Source organism: Bombina bombina, chromosome 2, assembly GCF_027579735.1.
Source record: "Bombina bombina isolate aBomBom1 chromosome 2, aBomBom1.pri, whole genome shotgun sequence".
NCBI lineage: Eukaryota > Metazoa > Chordata > Amphibia > Anura > Bombinatoridae > Bombina > Bombina bombina.
The window spans coordinates 873519288-873535945 of NC_069500.1; positions in this window are offsets into that span (position 1 = coordinate 873519288).

Sequence of the window (16658 nt, forward strand, 5' to 3'; positions counted from 1 at the left end):
AGGCACTGTACCACCTCTGCCTGTCTTCTGAGCCATGGTGTTTAAAGGGACATAATACTCATATGCTAAATCACTTGAAACTGATGCAGTATAACTGTAAAAAGCTTACAGGAAAATATCACCTGAGCATCTCTATGTTTAAAAAGGAAGATATTTTACCTCACCAGTCTCCTCAGCTCACCAGAGTAAGTTCGGATCTTTTCCAGATAAGCCCCGCCAAAAAGTTAAGCCCCCGCCACCCAAAAAAACATTCTAAAAAACATTCTTTGTTATCCCTAGTTATTTTATGTTGTGTATAGAGTGTATGGGAGACGTTTAATAAAGTATATACAAGAACTGGGTGGTGCCCCAAAGAACTTGCAATCTAAATATAACGATGTGATAGTAGCTTAGCTATGTAAAATTACTGAGGGCGTTGTTTTTAAATCATAGCAGTTGTACATTGATATAGTGTTCTAATAATTTATATTTGATGATTTGATTTATTAATAGTTTTTCTGTAGTATTCCTCCTTTAAGTTTTCAGTTTGATTGCAGTTTTCATGTCTTAAATGATAAATTAAGTAAATGCTAATATTTCCCAGATGTCACGTGTCAATGGTTACATTGCATTTACGGTACAACAAGCTGCCAATAATGAATACTAAATAAAACAAATTAAAATAAAACAGGTCTCTCTCAAATTACTGTACCTGCCTCATAAGCCCCCGGTAGCGTGCAGGTTGCATAGCGTGCGTGCATTAAATTGGAGCTGCTGGCAAAAGTGGCGGGGGGCTTAACTTTTCCCCGCGTGCACGTTTTGCATTAGTGGCGGGGCTTATCTGGAAAAGATCAGTAAGTTCTGGTGTAAAAAAAAATGAAGAAATGACAGCAGCCAATCAGCATCAACAGTTTTTCATGAACTCTTTTACCGTGATCTCATGAAATTTCACTTAACTCTCATGAGATTTCATAGTAAACTTCCTTAAACTGAATAGGGAAATAAGATTAGTGTGCATAAAAGCTCACTCCCTTAGCTGTCCCGGGACAGACATACTGATTTGCTGCTTAGAAGTCCTTTACAATGGGATGTGGCTACTGAGGAACTTTTGAGGTAAAATATCTTTCTTTTTTACATAGAGATTTTCAGGTGATATTTTCTAGTCAGCTTTTTACAGCTATGCTGCATCACTTTCAAGTGTTTCAACATTTGGGTATCATGGCCCTTTAATGCTGTGATGATGTTAACTTGGGACTAAAACAGGGCAAATGTGATCTCTGACTCAAGAACTGATGAGTCAAGGTGAGCTGAGCTGTCACTTTAGAGGGGACCTCTAAGCCAATACAGGACAAGTCTTCTCAAGCTAGGAAGACTTTAAACTTTTTTCTTGCTTAGTTTTAAAAAAATGTAATTATTTTATTATTTTCTGTAATTTAGTGTTTTTTTTGTTTTTTTTGTAATTTAGATAATTGTATTTAATTGTATTTAATTGTAGTTAGTTTAGGGAATTAATTTAATTATAGTGTAGTGTTAGGTGTAATTGTAACTTAGGTTTATTTTTATTTTACAGGTAAATTTGTCTTTATTTTAGCTAGGTAGCTATTAAATAGTTAATAACTATTTAATAACTATTGTACCTAGTTAAAATAAATACAAAGTTGCCTGTAAAATAAAAATAAACCCTAAGCTAGCTACAATGTAACTATTAGTTATATTGTAGCTAGCTTAGGGTTTATTTTATAGGTAAGTATTTAGTTTTAAAAAGGAATAATTTAGTTAATTAAAGTTATTTTATTTAGATTATTTTAAATTATATTTAAGTTGGGGGGGTTAGGGTTAGACTTAGGTCACATTTAATATAGTTGCGTCGACGTTGGGGGCGGCAGATTAGGGGTTAATAAATGTAGGTAGGTGTCGGCGATGTTAGGGATGGCAGATTAGGGGTTAATAAAATGTAACTAATGTTTGCGAGGCGGGAGTGCGGTGGACTAGGGGTTAATATATTTTTTAAAGTGGCGGCGATGTCCGGTCGGCAGATTAGGGGTTAAAAATTTTATTTAAGTGTTTGCAATGTGTGTGGGGGGGGGGCTCGGTTTAGGGGTTAATAGGTAGTTTATGGGTCTTAGTGTACTTTTTAGCACTTTAGTTAAGAGTTTTATGTTACGGCGCTAGCCCATTAAACTCTTAACTACTGACTTTTAAATGCGGAACGAATCTTGACAGGAGAGGGTCTACCGCTCACTTTTTGCAAGACTCGTAATACCAGCGTTATGCAAGTCCCATTGAAAATATGGGATACGAAATTTACGTAAGTGGATTTGCGGTATGTTCGAGTCGCGGAAAAAAAGTGAGCGGTACACCTGTACCTGCAAGACTCGTAATACCAGCGATAGGAAAAAAGCAGCGTTGGGACCTCTCAACGCTGCTTTTTAACCCTAACGCAAAACTTGTAATCTAGCCGTTGTTTTTTTAGTAGACAACCCAAGGTATTGATCTAGACCCATTTTCATGCCACCATTTTGCCGCCAAAGCCAATCATATAATACATTTCCTAATTGATTGCACAGACATAACAAAAATGGTTGTAAAGGCTTCTATGGGATCCCATTTGTTCAGAAATAGTTGACATACACGGTTTTGCCATTGTTTTTTTGTAATTAGAAGGCTGCTAATTGCAGCTGCGCACCACACTTCTGAAATTCCCATCAGGTTAATTAGTTAGCTGGTAAGGGTAATAGTATTGAAATGTATAAAACTGAAAAAAATCTTTTAATGTGCACAAAAATAGGATATATAATCCAAGGGTCTTCTGTAAAGTGTACTTAAAGGGACACTGAACCCAAATGTTTTATTTCGTGATTCAGATAGAGCATGCAATTTTAAGCAACTTTATAATTTACTCCTAGTATCACATTTTCTTCATTCTCTTGGTATCTTTATTTGAAATGCTAGAATGTAAGTTTAGATCCTGGCCCATTTTTTTTTTTTTTTAAATAATTTTTTATTGAGACAATGGATAGAAATAACAGAAAAGGGAGTGTGTCCCAGCACAAGACAAATACAAAAAGAAAAATAGCTGATACAGATCACATATGAAAGGTACATAAGAATTAAGACATTGGTGTGCTAATATAGGATTTGTTAAGATATTATCTAGACAATAGAGTTTCAATATTTATATAATAATAGGAGTCAATGATATGGAAGATATCTAGGTTGAAAACAGAGAGATAACATTTGACGTAAGTTATAGCACCGACTTTATGACCTTAAATACAGAATGCGCACAGTGAAATCAAAACATGTGTGACTGGGGCATATAGAAATGAAGTCTCAGTTTTATAATACAGGTAACTAGTGGTCCCTACTCTCAAATAAGGGGTATTCTATACGCTGAAAATAGTGAGAGGAAGGGAGCTGGCATTTATCAGGCCTCCCGTAGGCCTGCGTATATAGGGGGATGAGGGATGCAGCGGGCAAGAGCCGCTCATAATGGGGGGGAGAGGGGAGAAGGGAAGGGGAGGGGGGGCGGAGCTAGATAATTTGTCTTAAAAATATAAACTACAGGGCGATGTGAAATGGAATGGAATGGGATCTCAGGGCTTTTGAGTATACTCCTGGATAACATCTCTAAAATATGAAAACTAGGGCATGTGGATGTAAGGGAGATTGCCAAAGAGGATACTAACAGGGGGGGGGCATTTCTATAGACCCAAAAAGTTAGTTAAGGGCCACTACATGACCCCCTCTCCAGGGAAGGTGCTATCTATAGGCGGTGCAGGTAAAAGGAGAAGGGATATGACCCGCAGGTACTAATCGCCAGCGGGAAAGGGAGGAGAGGGGTCAGATAGAATTGGGAGGTGTCTAAGAAGGCCATATCCTGAATAGCCAGGGTCTGGGGGACCTGGGGGACCTGGGGAGCCTCTGGGTGAGCCCCTCTCCTAGGGGAGTGCCACCTATAGGCAATACGGGAAAAAGGAGAAGGGATATGACCCGCAGGCATTAAGTACCAGCGGGAAAGGGAGGAGAGAGGCTCAACGAAAACAACTATTATGTGCTAGAAATATGAGCAAGCGCATAAATAAATTAGGGATGATATTCATACAGCCACAGAAAATGATAGTTAGTAACAAATAATATAGATAAACAACAATAACTATTAAACACAACATAGAACAGGTTTGGGACTTGTTATTCAGTTGCTGTTAATCATTCATAAACTAGTATGTTGCTGGTAATAGAAATAACTCCCCTTAAGATGTCCCAGCTAATCGAACTGTATGTTAATAGTTTAAATATATGTATCAAATATTTGTGTCAACCAACTACCTATCAATAGTATATAAGTCGCTATGATGTACAGGGAGGGGGTGTGTAGGAAGCTAGTATTGTAGAGGCTTTCACAGAATGCAACAGTAATGAGAACGTAGGTATAAACATAGTAATAAAACAGCAGAAATAGTAATGGCTCTTGTGACACCATTAGAGTATCCCAAAACAGAACTAAAACATACAGGTCTTATGTTATAGATAAATCAGAGGCCAGGACATCAGACAATGTTATCATCATAAAAGGTCTAAGTATCTATAGTAAAGAGTTTTGTGGAGGGGAACAACTAGTTCATGCTGTATAAACTAGGGAGCAGATGAGCTGTAGGAGTCATGTGAAAACATCTTATACATGTAGCACATGTCATAGCCTGTAAGGGGAAAATAGCCTCCACAAAATTATACCTCGGATAATATCACATGGTAAAGGGCTTATGTTAGAAGTAAGGCTGCTGGTGTTGAGTTATACAGTGAGGCTATCACTAGCAGGTATGGATCACTCAGGTAGTCCATGAAACTAAGAGGTAAGTTATGTTAGGAGATTAATAATAAACCATACTGTTAATCTAACTTACCAGAAGCAATTGGACATTCCTATATTCTGAGAGTTAGGAATATGGTATACATGTTATCTATATGTACCTGCTAGTTCTGAGCTATACAATATGAACACTATAAGCCCCTTTTTGAGAGCAAAACCTCAAATCCTAGTATATCTAGATAACACAATATAAATATAAAACATTCAAATAGTAATGCCAAACTTGTCTAGCCCTAAGACAATAAAACATTAAGATTCAGAAGAAGAACATAAATACTAGCAAATCCTAACTTTTTTCTCACTCTTCCTCCCCCCTCTTTTAGGAACAAAAAGAAAAAGAGAAGGAAAAAAAAAAAACACCTGGAGGGTATCAAGCGTGGCTCTATAGACATATAGCTTCAACAATAATGTCGGTACATGTGAGTCATGTGAAGTAAAGGGCATAAACGCCGGTGTCATTTAGCTTACGGGTATGAATATAATAAAATAAACAAATAAAAGGGGAACGTTAAGGAAAACGACCATGCAGGCTCTGTCCAATCTAGGCTTAGATTAAAGGTTCAGCCTATACCCTTTTGGGACTCTGCTTGCTCCAGTATCCCAATTGTCCAGTTTATGAGGAAGGGAGCTTTATTGGCCAAAACTTGTCTCGAGGTAACCGGAGAGGATGATCTCCAGGAGAGGATCTTAGTGAGAGCTAAACCCCTTGTATGTAGCTTCTCCTCTCGAGATTTCACTTCTGACGGGATAGCAGCCTCAAAACCGGTGCACCAGAGCGGGCCTATAGTAAAGCTGGGATCGGAAGAGTTCACAGGATTGTCGGAGCCCAGTCCCTGTTCCCCCAGGTTCGAGGCGAGTTTGAGAAAGTTGCAATCAGACTCAGATGGACTTATTTCAAATAGCTGACCTCCTATCTTCTCCTCTAAGCAGCTAACGTCCACCGGAGTGAGTGAGATAGAGGCCACCGGGTTCTCATGTGTCGGCGTGATTAGATCACCCTGTAGCGCAGGAACTAGAACTATTGGTGGATGCGTAGGTAACTGAAGCTCCGTTCGTTCCGCCATTGCAACTGCAGGTGTCACGTTATGTTCATAGCTGCCTCTAATGACGTCCCTCAGGCTGTTGTAATGGCTGTTCATGTAAGATCCCAACTCCGTAAGGCAGGCTATTATCTCAGAGTGATAGTCTTCCATTATCTATAGTAGAAGGCTATAAACCTTAGCAGCTGTCCTATGGCTGTGTGAGGGGTACTGTAGACAAGATGGCGGTTCACACCGCAAGGCTTTATTTTGTTTAGCAGCGTTTAGGGTCCAGGAGTCCGCAAGAAAGATGAGTTTCTGAGCACTCTATAGCCTGAGTCAAGTATCTGAAGTCCACAGCATGTAGAAGGGAGAAATTACAGGGGTTAAACTGCATTAGGTGGCTTAGAACGACAGGAGCTGTATAAAAACACGTCTGGTCACCATGATAGTTGGCTCCGCCCCCGATCCTGGCCCATTTTTGATGAACACACTGTGTTGTTCTTGCTGATTGGTGGGTAAATTTACCCACCAATAAACAAGTGCTTTCCATGGTCCTGAACCAAAAAAATAGCTTAAATGCCTTCTTTTTCAAATAAAGAAAGCAAGAGAATGAAGAAAAATTGATAATAGGAGTAAATTAGAAAGTTGCTTAAATTTGCATGCTCTATCTGAATCATTAAATAAAAAATTTGGGTTCAGTGTCCCTTTAAAGAAAAGAAACAAATAATAGTGAAGTCCTGTTTGAGAATCCAAACAAGCAGATGAATGAAATCGTACTCACACAAACCAGATTTGTGACTCAGCTCTTAGTGTAAAAAGCCCATGTAAAGTCCCTTGAGATATATAGAAAAGGCCGATGAGACTCCAAATGGCATAAAATAATTTATTAGTAATATAACTCATTCGGGTCTCATAGATGAATTTGAGAGCAAACTGCATCAAAACTGCTAAATGCTAACAAACAAGCATAAGCTGAAATCAGGTAACAGTTCAAAAAAAAAGTCACAACCCTACCAAGGAATTCTTCACAGACAATCATCTCCAATGCATGTTTTACCAGACAACCTCCAGCTTTTTCAAGTATGATGTAACCATACCATAGTTGCCCTTTTATTTCTCAAGATGAATGTTCATTGGCTGTCAAAAGTCCTCCTACTCATGGACGTAAGTATACTGGAATCAGATCTGACAGTTCATCATGATGGAAAAAGTGGATAAAAATGGTACAATCAAAATAAAATAAATAAATATCAAATAAGACATGGGCTGAATATTAGGATAAAAGTAAGAAGAATATATAAATGTGGGGGCAGAGCTAGCTTCGTAGCATAGAGGTTGCATAAGAATACAGTTCCGACAGAAAATAATATAAATCTAATTGTTTTGACCACTTGACCTAACTCAATTTGCAACCTTAAGTGTGGCAACTTCCAGAGACACCTATTAGCAGATTTTAACCTCAGACCATCACTCCAAGGTGACAGCAGCCTATAATCTCCGTGGAGATCTTTGTGGAATTAACTTGGAAGCGGCCATCTTATAGCCCACGCAGCAGTTAAAGTGACACTGAACCCAAATTTTTTCTTTTGTGATTCAGATAGAGCATGCATTTTTAAACCACTTTCTAATTAACTCCTATTATCATTTTTTCTTCATTCTCTTGCTATCTTTATTTGAAAAAAAAGGCATCTAAGCTTTTTTTTTTGGTTCAGACCTCTGGACAGTACTTTTTTATTGGTGGATGAGTTTATCCACCAATCAACAAGAACAACCCAGGTTGTTCACCAAAAATTGCCCGGCATCTAAACTTACATTCTTGCATTTCAAATAAAGATACCAAGAGAATGAAGAAAATTTGATAACAGGAGTAAATTAGAAAGTTGCTTAAAATATCATGCTCTATCTGAATCACAAAAGAAATAAATTTGGGTTCAGTGTCCCTTTAATACACCTGAGATTGAAAGTGTCGAGTACCCCATATGCAGCATTGAAATAGCTACCTTGGTAGCGAAGCTATACACCCGCTTTAGACAGACAAAGGATAATTGTAATCTGGGGCTGGATTCTCCTAGTATGCGTGATGAGCTGTAATCCTTTCAGGGGGCTGCTGTCCAGCAGTCTCATAGGCTAAACGGATTATACTCTGAAGCCAAAAAGAAAGAGAGGTTGCCGAGGCCTTTTGACCTCTCCTCTGTCCAGAGTAAACCACAAACAGGTTAGATGTTTGACGAAAATCTTTAGTAGCTTGTAAGTAAAACTTCAAGGCACGCACTACGTCTAGATTATGAAAAAGACGTTCCTTCTTTGAGGAAGGATTAGGACACAATGATGGAACTACAATCTCTTGATTGATATTCTTGTTATAAACCACCTTGGGTAAAAACCCAGGTTTTGTACGCAGAACTACTTTATCTGAATGAAAGATCAGATAAGGAGAATCACAATGTAAGGCAGATAACTCAGAGACTCTTCGAGCCGAGGAAATAGCCATCAGAAACAGAACTTTCCATGATAGAAGTTTGATATCAATAGAATGAAGGGGTTCAAACGGAACCCCTTGGAGAACTTTAAGAACCAAGTTTAAGCTCCATGGAGGAGCAACAGGTTTAACTAAAGCCTGACAAAATGCCTGGACGTCTGGAACTTCTGCCAGACGCTAGTGTAAAAGAATAGAAAGAGCAGAAATCTGTCCCTTTAAAGAACTAGCTGATAATCCTTTGTCCAAACCCTCTTGGAGGAAGGACAATATCCTAGGAATCCTAACCCTACTCCATGAGTAATTCTTGGATTCACACTAATGAAGATATTTACGCCATATCTTGTGGTAGATTTTCCTGGTGACAGGCTTTCGTGCCTGTATTAAGGTATCAATGACTGACTCGGTATAAGGATCTATAAGGTATGTAGGAAAATCACCTTAATGACAGTAAAGAAGATCACAGCTGCAGACAACCTAAAGCTTAGGAATGTATCACCTAGTTGAACAGGCTATTATTTGCATAGACTGTTTGTTTATAGGTGAAATAGTTATTCTTATTTGAAAGGCAAAGATGTGAAAGGTATTCCCCCAGAAGTTATTTCAACTTAAGAGAGACAGAACTGCAATAAGAGGTTCCCTTCAGGAGAGTAACAGTTAATCTCAGAGACAGCTGAACAAAGCACTAGGGAGGATCCTTGTAACAGTTCCAGGGACTGAAGATTTCAGTCGTATAGTAACATAGAGGATGAGAGCATTATAACACCTTGGTAAAGGTAAGGAATTAGTTGTTGCATAAGGAGGCTTCCTATACCTTCCTCTCACCACTGAATCCGGAGCAGGGAGCAGTAAGATAGAATGCACTGCTGAACACTATGACCGCTACAGAGCGGAGCTGAGAACTGAGAAGTGGGAGGAACACAGTTCTTGAGTGACAGCGAAGCACGCTGTTAATACAACACAGGATCCGTGCTGAAGCGGGCAGATTGGTAATAGCGCACAACTAGAGATACTTGTCAGTAGTGAACGGAGAACATAAGGTCTTTAGTTGAAGTAGCTTGTAGACTGTGGTAGCAGGTGTTATGTTGAAATCCGGAGGAGAGCTGTATATCAAACAGGTGCTCTTTGTTAAACAGTTCCTGAGAGAGAACGTTGCAACATGAATCTTTTGGGAAAAGACTTGTTCTTAAAGTACTCCAGTAAAAGGTTACACAGGTAGAAAACATCAAATAAGAACAAGAACAATTTGTAATCCAATATAAGGCTTTAAGGATACACAGAAGCGTAGGTCTGCAGGGATGCAGAGAGCTGCTGCAAGTGTAATTACTAAGCACCTGTTTGCAGTCAGGTGACGACTTATAAGCAGGTAGGAAGTGCAGGTAATGTGGAGAGTTGGAAAAGGTGGCCTGGAATCCTTACATACGCCCCCCATCAAGGAAGCGATCCTCGGCTTGATGTTTCGGACGTTGAGGGTAGTGCCTGTGGAACCGGGATATCAGGCGAGGAGCATCTAAATGGGTATAAGGCTCCCAGGTGTCATCATCAGGAGAGAACCCCTTCCAGCGAACAAGATACTGCAATTGCCCATTATAGATTCTGGAATCAAGAAGATCTTGGACCTCAAAAGAATCCGAGTCCAATGGCGAGGCAACAGGAGGTAAGATACTAGACGTAGGAGTTGAGTCAGTAGCCGGTTTCAACAAGGACACATGAAAGGTCGGATGGATAGGTATAGTGGAAGGAAGGTCCAGAGTGACTGCATTTCGGTTGACAACACGGGTAATAAGGAATGGACCAATGAACAAACCGGAGAGTTTCTTACAAGGAACTGGTATTTTAATGTTTTTCGTTGACAGCCAAACCCGATCCCCAACTACATAAGTAGGGGCAGGTCTTCTACGTAAATCGTAGTACTTCTTTTGAGAAGCTTGGGCGTTTAGAATATTCCGTCTTAGGAAATGGAAGTTCTCTGCGATGGTTTGTATGAGGTCGTCAACAGGTGGGGAGTTAGCCGGTTGACTATCCAGTATCCTGAAGTTAGGGTGGAAAGCGTAATTTGCGAAGAAAGGTGATAGAGTAGTGGAACTGTTGTTGGAATTATTGTAAGCAAACTCAGCCATGTATAAGTAGTGTGCCCAATTGGTTTGGTGATAGGAGCAGTAACAGCGCAGATACTGCTCAAGCCATTGATTTAGCTTCTCCGTTTGCCCGTTAGTTTGTGGGTGGAAGGCTGTACTCAGACGATGGTCAATTTGTAAATGTTGAGCAAGATGTTTCCAAAACTTTGAGGTGAATTGAGTACCCCTGTCCATTGTTATGATAGACGGAAGACCATGGTATCTGACAACATAATTTAGAAAGAGTTGAGCTGTTTCACTAGAAGTAGGTAGTTTGTGAAAAGGAATGAATATAGCCATTTTAGTCAGGATGTCCGTGACGACGAGAATGGTGTTAAAACCAGAACTTAAGGGTAGTTCCACCAAGAAGTCCATGCCGATATGGAACCATGGTCTGTTGGGTATTTCAATGGGCAAGAGGTGACCGTAGGGTTTGTTCCTATCTTTTTTAGAAGTAATACATATGGCACAGTCCCGTATATAAGCTTTAACTGTGGAAATCATGTCTGGCCACCAATAACCTCTGTCAAGTAGTGTTTTGGTTTTGTATATGCCTGGGTGACCCAAAAGTGGAGGATTATGATGTTGCTGGATAACATCATTTCTGAGGTCTTTTAGTACGTATAGTTTCTCTCCATGGAAGTACATGTTATCTCGGAAGGTAACTTGGTTATAAGGTATTTCAGTATCGGAGAGTAGAGAATGTTGTACTTGTGACTCAAAAGTAGGTAAAACTCCTAAGAATCTTTCTGCTGGGATGATCGAAGTAGGTTCTTGAGTATGTATTGGTCTTGGATCTCTTCTAGAGAGTGCATCAGCTTTACCGTTCCTGGCACCCGGTCTGTAAATTATTTGGAAATTAAATCTGCTGAAGTATAAGCTCCAACGGACTTGTCTACCTGAGAGTGTTTTGTTTTTTTTGCAGAAATTCAAGATTGCGGTGATCAGTATAAATCAGAATGGGAAGAGATGTGCCCTCTAACAAATGTCTCCAGTTCTCAAAAGCTCTTTTAATAGCTAGTAACTCTTTCTCTCCGATGGAGTAGTTCATCTCAGCTGGGGAGAGTAGTTTAGAGTAAAATGCCACAGGATGAAGTGGTTCTTTGAGACCTTTCCATTGTGATAAAACTGCACCGATAGCGTAGTCTGAGGAATCCACTTCTAGAGTGAACTGCAGAGCTGGGTTTGGAAACTGTAAAATAGGAGCTAAGGTAAAGGAATCTTTAAGTGATTGGAATGCTTTTGTGGCAGCATGGTTCCAATGGAAAGGAACAGAAACACTAGTGAGTGAGGTCAGAGGTTTAACTTTATGTGAGAAGTTCCTAATAAACTTTCTATAGTAATTACTGAACCCAAGGAAACGTTGTAAATCCTTCCTGTTAGAGGGTTGTGGCCAGGTTTTGATGGAGTCAACTTTATTCTCTTGCATTTGTATGCCTTTTGGACCAATGGTATAACCGAGAAATTCAATCTCTGTGGTATGAAAGACACATTTTTCCAACTTAGCATAAAGTCGATGTACTTGGACCCGGGAAAGAAAGCTTACATGTTTTATGTGTTCATCTATGTTATTAGAGTAGATAAGAATGTCGTTGAGGTATACTATCACACACACATTGAGTAGATCGTGGAAGATGTCATTCACAAAGTACTGGAATGTTGCAGGCGCGTTGGTGAGACCGAATGGCATGACCAGATATTCAAAAAGGCCATACCGAGTACGGAATGCGGTCAGCCACTCGTCACCTTCCCTTATCCTAACGAGGTTGTAGGCCCCTCTCAAGTCAAGTTTAGTAAAAACCTTAGCATGTTGTAGCCTCTCGATTAATTCCGTGATGAGTGGTAGCGGATAGAGGTTCTTGATGGTGATTTTGTTTAGTTCCCTAAAGTCTATAATAGGCCGTAAAGAGTTATCCTTATTCCTAACGAAGAAGAAACCAGAAGCAGCAGAAGATACAGAGGGTCGAATGAAACCCTTTTTTAAATTATCATCCAGATAGGATTTAAGGTGATCCAGTTCAGGTTGTGATAGTGGATAAAGATGTCCAAAAGGTGGTGACGTGCCAGGTTTTAAGTCGATGGGTGCGATGTGGTGGGAGAGTTTCCGCTTTTTTTTACTAAACACATCAGAAAACTTCATATAGACTTCAGGAATTAGTGTGGTTTCTGAGAGATGAAGTAGAGACAGATGTTGAAAACAGGTCTGCTTACAATAAGAAGAGTTAAAATCCAGTTTTAAAGAACTCCAGGTGATATCGGGTTGGTGTAACTGGAGCCAGCGTATTCCGAGGACTATAGAAAAAAGAGGTGATGTAATAAGAATAGGAATAGTGTGGTGAGTGATAGGACCAGATGATATATCAGAACCATCAACTACTTTAATAGAAACAGGAGACAATTTTTTGCTCAGTGGTATTTTATTTTTCAATACAAGAGAAGCATCAATATAATTTTCTTGTGCTCCAGTGTCAATTATTGCCTCTGTCTTCATATGCCTGTTGTCCCACTGCAAAGAGAGAGGTAAAAGACAGTGAGCTGGAGAATCACGCACAATCATTGAAGTCAAAGAGGAATGTGACTTACTGTTTTTATTCTTGTGTAGAGAGGTACACTCACGAATAGAGTGGGAAGCAGAACCACAGTACATACATAAGCCTCTAGTCTTTCTCCTGAATCTTTCTTCCAAAGAAAGTGGGCCTCTGAAGACACCTATGTCCATAGGCTCAGGGTGAGTCGTACCAGAAGGATGGGGTACATGAGACGGCATAGGAGACCTTCTAGGACTAGCATCTCCATAATGGCGTTCAGACTTTCTTTCTCTAAGGCGTCGATCGATTTGCATGGAAAGTCTGATAAGGCCTTCCAAGGTATCTGGGAGTTCAGTGCGAGCCAGTTCGTCTTTGACTTGCTCAGACAGGCCAAGACGGAACTGATTTTTTAATGCAATGGTGTTCCATTGACTATCGGTAGCGTATTGTTTGAAGTCAGTGATGTAACATTCAACTGGCCTGTTACCTTGTTTTAACTTCCTGAGTTTTGTTTCAGCTGTGAGCTGTACATTAGAATCAGAGTACAACTCGTCCATGACAGCAAGAAACGATTGCAGCGAAGAGAGAATTGTACTATCAGTTTCGAAGAGGGTATCAGCCCATGTGCGGGGTTCCCCGCGTAGGTAGGAGATTATAGTTAAGACCTTCACTCTATCATTTGGATAAGTGAGTGGTTTTAGATTGAAAGTCAAAAGACAAGCATTTCTATACTGTCGATAGAAAGCTCTATCCCCATGAAAGGTTCTGGAGGGGAGATATGAGGTTCAATTGTAGAATCAGTGGTATGTGATTTTGAAGATGTAATATCCTGAATGGCTTTTTTGAACTTGTCGTTTTCAGCCTTTAACTCTCTCATGCCCTGAGTGAGCTCATCCACTCGGTGGGATAAATTGTACACAATATTAGGTAAGTCTGCTGGATCCATACTTGGCTTAGTAATTCTATAAGGATCTATAAGGTATGTAGGAAAATCACCTTAATGACAGTAAAGAAGATCACAGCTGCAGACAACCTAAAGCTTAGGAATGTATCACCTAGTTGAACAGGTTATTATTTGCATAGACTGTTTGTTTATAGGTGAAATAGTTATTCTTATTTGAAAGGCAAAGATGTGAAAGGTATTCCCCCAGAAGTTATTTCAACTTAAGAGAGACAGAACTGCAATAAGAGGTTCCCTTCAGGAGAGTAACAGTTAATCTCAGAGACAGCTGAACAAAGCACTCGGGAGGATCCTTGTAACAGTTCCAGGGACTGAAGATTTCAGTCGTATAGTAACATAGAGGATGAGAGCATTATAACACCTTGGTAAAGGTAAGGAATTAGTTGTTGCATAAGGAGGCTTCCTATACCTTCCTCTCACCACTGAATCCGGAGCAGGGAGCAGTAAGATAGAATGCACTGCTGAACACTGTGACCGCTACAGAGCGGAGCTGAGCACTGAGAAGTGGGAGGAACACAGTTCTTGAGTGACAGCGAAGCACGCTGTTAATACAACACAGGATCCGTGCTGAATTGGTAATAGCGCACAACTAGAGATACTTGTCAGTAGTGAACGGAGAACACAAGGTCTTTAGTTGAAGTAGCTTGTAGACTGTGGTAGCAGGTGTTATGTTGAAATCCGGAGGAGAGCTGTATATCAAACAGGTGCTCTTTGTTAAACAGTTCCTGAGAGAGAACGTTGCAACATGAATCTTTTGGGAAAAGACTTGTTCTTAAAGTACTCCAGTAAAAGGTTACACAGGTAGAAAACATCAAATAAGAACAAGAACAATTTGTAATCCAATATAAGGCTTTAGGGATACACAGAAGCGTAGGTCTGCAGGGATGCAGAGAGCTGCTGCAAGTGTAATTACTAAGCACCTGTTTGCAGTCAGGTGACGACTTATAAGCAGGTAGGAAGTGCAGGTAATGTGGAGAGTTGGAAAAGGTGGCCTGGAATCCTTACACTCGGAGAAGCCACGCTTTGATAGGATCAAGCGTTCAATCTCCATGCAGTCAGTCTCAGAGAAATTAGATTCGGATGATTGAAAGGACCTTGTATTAAAAGTTTTTGTCTCAGAGGCAGAGTCCACGGTGGAAAGGATGACATGTCCACCAGATCTGCATACCAGGTCCTGCGTGGCCACGCAGGCGCTATCAGAATCACCGATGCTCTCTCCTGTCTGATTTTGGCAATCAGTCGAGGGAGCAGAGGAAACGGTGGAAACACATAAGCCAGGTTGAAGAACCAAGGAGCTACTAGAGCATCTATCAGCGTCGCTTTTGGGTCCCTGGACCTGGATACTTAACAAGGAAGCTTGGCGTTCTGGCGAGACGCCATGAGATCCAGTTCTGGTTTGCCCCAACAATGGACCAATTGAGGAAACACCTCCGGATGGAGTTCCCACTCCCCCGGATGAAAAGTCTGACGACTTAGAAAATCCGCCTCCCAGTTCTCTACGCCCGGGATATGGATCGCTGATAGGTGGCAAGAGTGAGTCTCTGCCCAGCGAATTATCTTGGAGACTTCTGACATCGCTAGGGAACTCCTGGTTCCCCCTTGATGGTTGATGTAAGCCACAGTCGTGATGTTGTCCGACTGAAATCTGATGAACCTCAGTGTTGCTAACTGAGGCCAAGCTAGAAGAGCATTGAGTATTGCTCCTAACTCCAGAATATTTATTGGGAGGAGTTTCTCCTCCTGAGTCCATGAACCCTGAGCCTTCAGGGAGTTCCAAACTGCACCCCAACCTAGAAGGCTGGCATCTGTTGTTACAATTGTCCAATCTGGTCTGCGAAAGGTCATACCCTTGGACAGATGGACCCGAGATAACCACCAGAGAAGAGAATCTCTGGTTTCCTGATCCAGATTTAGTAGAGGGGACAAATCTGTGTAATCCCCATTCCACTGACTGAGCATGCATAATTGCAGCGGTCTGAGATGCAGGCGCGCAAATGGCACAATGTCCATCACCGCTACCATTAAGCAGATTACTTCCATGCACTGAGCCACCGTGGGGCACGGAATGGAGTGAAGAACACGGCAACCATTTAGAAGTTTTGATAACCTGGACTCCGTCAGGTAAATTTTCATTTCTACAGAATCTATAAGGGTCCCTAGGAAGGAAACCCTTGTGAGAGGAGATAGAGAACTCTTTTCTTCGTTCACTTTCCACCCAAGCGACCTCAGAAATGCCAGAACTATCTCTGTATGAGACTTGGCAATTTGAAAGCTTGACGCCTGTATCAGGATGTCGTCTAGATAAGGAGCCACCGCTATGCTTCGTGGTCTTAGAACCGCCAGAAGTGAGCCCAGAACCTTTGTAAAAATTCTTGGGGCTGTAGCCAACCCGAATGGAAGAGCTACAAATTGGTAATGCCTGTCTAGAAAGGCAAACCTCAGGAACCGATGATGATTCTTGTGAATCGGAATGTGAAGGTAGGCATCCTTTAAGTCCACTGTGGTCATGTACTGACCCTCTTGGATCATGGGTAAAATGGTTCGAATAGTTTCCATCTTGAATGATGGAACTCTGAGGAATTTGTTTAAGATCTTTAAATCCAAAATTGGTCTGAAGGTTCCCTTTTTTGGGAACCACAAACAGATTTGAATAAAAACCCTGTCCTTGTTCCGTCCACGGAACTGGATAGATCACTCCCATTACA